This window comes from Myxocyprinus asiaticus, chromosome 34 (assembly GCF_019703515.2).
Source record: "Myxocyprinus asiaticus isolate MX2 ecotype Aquarium Trade chromosome 34, UBuf_Myxa_2, whole genome shotgun sequence".
NCBI classification, from domain to species: Eukaryota; Metazoa; Chordata; class Actinopteri; order Cypriniformes; family Catostomidae; genus Myxocyprinus; species Myxocyprinus asiaticus.
In genome coordinates this window covers 43,971,001-43,977,000 of record NC_059377.1, presented here as the reverse complement: position 1 = coordinate 43,977,000, position 6,000 = coordinate 43,971,001, and positions in this window count along the sequence as shown.

Below are 6,000 nucleotides of genomic sequence, written 5' to 3'. Positions count from 1 at the left end.
TTAATGTGTGTGTGTGTGTGTGTGTGTGTGTTGAATGGGTGTGAATTGACCTTTTCAGAGCTGCAGTCAGTCCCCTGCAGCACACACATTTCATTTCTGTTTGTGTGTGTTCTGCGTTGTGGCTGATTTAGTGATTTTATTTGAAAAATGTATTTAAAAAATTGCCCTGTGTAATAGTCTCACCCATTCATTTCCTTTGGTGGGACCCAGAACAACACAAGTGTTACTTTTTTAGTCACATAACCTCAACTCATCGAATCCAGTCCAGTTATTTTATTTGTTTGTTTATTTATTTGTGTTCAGATGGCAAATGTAGGAAAAGTAATCAAGCCTTGGACCACTCAGATTAAGGATTCCATTTTTATTAAAGAAGTGCATACAGTACACGAGGGTTAATGTCACACATTGTCCTTAGATTTAACTTTCTCTGCTGTTTATAGCCCTTACATCTGCCTGTTATCTGGTTCAATTATATTTCATGATTAATTTTGGCAAGAGAATGCACGTAATATCAAATGCGCCAGACGTTTTAATAAACATCATAGGCTTCATTTATGTGTGGGACAGGTTAGATGTGGCCCCACCAATTTGCTTCATTTATTAAAATTGCTTTCGACAGATACATGTCTATTATAGAGGAAACATCTTCGGTTCTTGAGCAGGAGTTTCCAGTTGGACATCCAGTGAGCTTCATGAGTTTAGAACACTCAGTGCAAGTGGGATTTTTCATTTTTATTTTTGCCTGTTATCATCTGCCAGGAGAAAACTGTAACCTAATCACTCAGAAAAGTGCATTTACATTTAATTATTTAGCAGATGCTTTTATGTAAAGTGACTTAAGTAATATTCCATCACTCACACTACACACTGGAGTTTATTAGTTTAGAGGTTCATTCCTTTGTATACCAGACAAAACTACTGTAGATCAGCTTCTCACAAAGCAGTTCTTCTCATCTTCATTTCACACACATCTGTCAGGTGAACATCTGCTCACATTCAATCACTGAGACTAAAATGAATTTTCTTACGATCAGTTTTAGCAGATAAATATTCCAGATTTAAGTACTTGTGCTGTGATTAAGAGCAGGACATCTTTATGTTCTTCTTTCTTCTATTTTATATTTGGGTCTTGTTTTTTCTCTCTTTTCAGTGTGTTATTTTCAGTGTCTTTGTGCCGCTGTGACACACAGATGTCTTTATTTAGAGCAACGACATGACATAAACCCTCTAAAGATTTTAAATAAAGACATCCATGTCTCTGACAAATTAGACTGTGTGTGTGTGTGTGTGTGTGTGTTGTGGGTTTTTTCCTCCTTGTAAGCAGCATACATCAGTGTGAATGTAAATGACGCACAGTTGAAGGACAGACAGACAGAGACAGACAGGTGTATTAAGATGAAGGAGGCTTGAAGCAGCTTTTATTGTCCATTCTGTGTGTGTGAAGATGAAAATATGATGATGTGAAAATGAAGAGTTCCATTATCAGAGCTCTTGTGTCAGTACTTTCTTCCAGCTGATGCTGCACGTCTCCGCTTGTGCATTACGAATTTTAATGATGAGTAAAAATCTGTATTAATATCAGTGTATTCATAAAGATGTGACGACTTTCGAGACGATTGACCAGAACATGTTCTTCTCTACAAAAACAGGCCCAGAATACCATGATTATTTTATTCTCCATTTGATAAATGAACATCTGTTAAAATCATAATTTATCAATAACTATTGTGTAACCCTAACTTCGTAAGTTACAGCTTAACCTAGTTGTAGCGGAAATGGACACTAAGTTACAAGTTACACAATAAAGATACTAAATATTTGAGCACACCATTAAACTTAGTCTAAATATAACTAAACATATAAACTAAATAATAACAGAAGCCTCTAACCAGGAGTAACAGAATATATATATATTAGGCATGCAACGATACACAAATTTCATGATACGATACGATATGATGCATAACCTCACAATACGATACGATACAATATGTTTCAAAATGTTTTGCTCAAACTTATTCAAGGATTCGACATAAATACAGTATCTTTTAAATCATAAATGCCACAAAAGTGTCTGACATTGTCAACAAAAAACAGAGCTCTAAGTAACTTAAACAACAGAACTGCATTTATTTGGTTTGATTGCTGAGAAAAACTAATATGAACTCACAATTTTCACGTTTTTCTTGAGAAAATAAGTTTGTCTACACTGTAGTCATTTATAATTGTATAGCACTTTTCACAATACACATAGTTTCAAAGCAGCTTTATAGAAAATCATGCCTTGTTGTCTGAAAGCCCCCAGTGAACAAGCTGAAGTGACTGTAGCAAGGAAAAAACGTTATTTAGTGCTGAAAAAAATACTTGAGAGGAACATGACCTCTGGTTTTACGATGTATGTGCATAATCCAGTATTATTTAGCGGCTTGAGAAAAAAACTGATCAACACACGTAAATCTTGCCCTCTTCCCTCTGTTTCACTTTGCATGTAAACTTTATTGGCTTTATTACCGGCTTATAACATGTGCGCAAGTGTTGTGCTCATACCTGTTTACATTTTGATGTCAAAACCAGAGAATAATAAGTCTAATGTAATCATGGGTTTCTTACATTGTCAGATTTTTGAATAAGCTTGTTCTTGATACTTATGAGCGTCTTGATCAGTGTTATGCTCCATGTCGTCTGGAGAGGTGGCTGTTAAATGCAACTTTGCTGCTGCTGTTTCTGCATCACAAATCCACCGAATTGTGCAGTGATGTCAGCGTAAATAAAACAACATGTTTGATGTACTCTAGCACCAGGACCACATTCCAGAGGTTTTCAGTGGGGTTCAGGTCTGGAGATTGGGCTGGCCATGACAGGGTCTTGATCCGGTGCTCCTCCATCCACACATTGATTGACCTGTCTGTGTGGCATGGAGCAATGTGAAAGACTGGTAGAGAGCATGCCACTAAAACATTTTTAGTGAATAGCTGGCCTTCTGGAAAGTATGCTCAATTACTGTATATGTACTCAATACTTGGTAGGGGCTCATTTTGCTTTAATTACTGCCTCAATTCGGCGTGGCATGGAGGTGATCAGTTTGTGGCACTGCTGAGGTGGTATGGAAGCCCAGGTTTCTTTGACAGTGGCCTTAAGCTCATCTGCATTTTTTGGTCTCTTGTTTCTCATTTTCCTCTTGACAATACCCCATAGATTCTCTGTGGGGTTCAGGTCTGGTGAGTTTGCTGGCCAGTCAAGCACACCAACACCATGGTCATTTAACCAACTTTTGGTGCTTTTGGCAGTGTGGGCAGGTGCCAAATCCTGCTGGAAAATGAAATCAGCATCTTTAAAAAGCTGGTCAGCAGAAGGAAGCATGAAGTGCTCCAAAATTTCTTGGTAAACGGGTGCAGTGACTTTGGTTTTCAAAAAACACAATGGACCAACACCAGCAGATGACATTGCACCCCAAATCATCACAGACTGTGGAAACTTAACACTGGACTTCAAGCAACTTGGGCTATGAGCTTCTCCACCCTTCCTCCAGACTCTAGGACCTTGGTTTCCAAATGAAATACAAAACTTGCTCTCATCTGCAAAGAGGACTTTGGAACACTTAAACTACTTCAGTCTGTGTGCATTGAATTTATTTAATACACGAGTTTCACAATTTGAGTTGAATTACTGAAATAAATGAACTTTTCCACGACATTCTAATTTATTGAGATGCACCTGTATATATATATATATATATATATATATATATATATATATATATATATATATATACACACACACACACACACACACAGTATACAGTATATATAAATGATGTTGACACTTACACTCGTTTACATTCATGAGAGAGAATATTGTGTAAAATAGTGCCTAAGCGGCTCATTACCATAAAACCACTCTAAATGTGCACTTCCTAGTGTGTGTCGCCCAGTATCCATAGTGCATGTAGATTTCTACACAAAATATTTTTTTAATAAAAATAATAAATCTCAAATTTTCCAGTTTGTTGTATTAGTATTTATTGCCCCTGAATATGCACAATATACATATTTAAATATACTATTTATGATATTTAATATCATATTTCAATGGGAAATTAATTTAGTACCATTTACAGTTGTACATGAGGAAAAATAAGTTTCGAAACATCAGTAACACTTTACAATAAAGTTCTATTTGTCAACATCCATTAACAACATTAATTAACATGAACTAACAATAAACAATACTTATTAAGCATTTATTATTCTTAGTTAATGTTAATTTCAACATATAGTAATACATTTTTAAAATCAAAAGTTTAATTTGTTAATATTAGTTAATGTACTATGAACTAACATGAAATAACAATAAAGAATTGGTCTTGTTTTATTTTTAAATATTTTTTATTAACTAATATTAACAAAGATGAATAAATTCTGTAAAAAATATTTTGTTAATAGTTTGTTCATGATACCTGATGCATTTACTAATGATAACAAATGTAACCTTATTGTAAAGTGTTACCGAAACATGAAACGTAACAAGATAACACTGACATTCATGGCTTTACAACACTTCTGTTGACAAATATAAAGGCTTCTTACTGAATCAATAAAAGTAAACGTCATATAACATGACTACATATTGATTTACGGAGAGCTTACAACCAACTAAGTCTTGCATTAAGAACAAATGGTACAACCTTATTAAGAACAGAATTCTTGGAGAACCTGGACAAACATGAAATTCCTGCTGAATTATTTAGGTCTTTTCAGTAGAGTAATCAGAATTAAAAGCGTTGGACTCAAACTCCTTAATCTGTGCAGGGAAAAGACTGAGATATCAGAGGACAATAACGTTACAAGCGAACATGATATATCCTCTTCAGCAGGGCATTTCATCACAATGACTCTGTGATTGTGTTGTAGAGCTCTTGTTCCGTTCACACAGATGTGCTGCAGTCCGAGGCGGGACTCCCTCACAAATTATCCAGGAGATTCCTTCAGTGAGTTGGCTCTTATTCTCCCACACACACACTGAGTCATCATTACCGACTCTTATCCCACACTCTGCACCTCTCTTACAGATACTAGCACATGATTTCTCCCAAACGATGACATAGTTTGTCAAAAACTGTTTCTTTTCACTCGCTTTTTTTTAAACACACTGTTTAACTTTTTTCTCGGGTCTTTAGTCAAGCCAAGTCATTTTTATTTGTATAGTGCTTTTCACAATACACATAATTTCAAAGCAGCTTTACAGGAAATCGTGCATTAACAAAAAAAATGAAACTAATATCTATAAAGTTTTAGAGTGATCATGTGTAGTTTTATTAAATGTGATTGTAAATCGTGTATAAAAATTAAATAATTAAATAACTGAGTTACGTGACGCCATGCGAGTGTAACAGTGGCCAGCTGATAGATAGCTGTGCAATGTGTATAAACCTCACTCTCCTGACCTCAAGAGGTGCAATAGCGACTGACGCTAGAGGCTGTAGTCTTTAGCCTCCTTGTTAGCACACCCGCCTCCCATGCCAGACACGCTGGTTCGAGTCCCATACAGAGCAGGTAGAACAGGAGCATCACACAAGGTTCGGACGTGTGAAGCTCTGCGCACTTTGCTAGTTTTAACACTATTAAGGTCATAAACCAGTGAGATTCGATACACTCTGTTCCATAACTGTTCTAGGAGGACAATATGTCAAAGAATTCTAAATCCTCGGGCTCTGAAGGCATTAAAAGACACTTACGTGCTCAAGCTGATGCCCCTGAGCAGCAGGCCACAAGCCCGGGACTCGATTTGGTCGGCATGTCTGGGAGAAGTTGGAAGATATGGAGAACAGTAGCCGGTGGAATAACGTCTGTATTGTTGGAATTCCTGAGGGATCAGAGGGTCAGGATATGGTGAAATCCTGGACGGGCTCTTTCTGAGTTTGCTCGACATAGCAGGCCATAAGCTGGAAATCAAGCGAGCTCACAGGGTTCCGGCTCGGCGATCTGCTGAGGGAGACAGGCT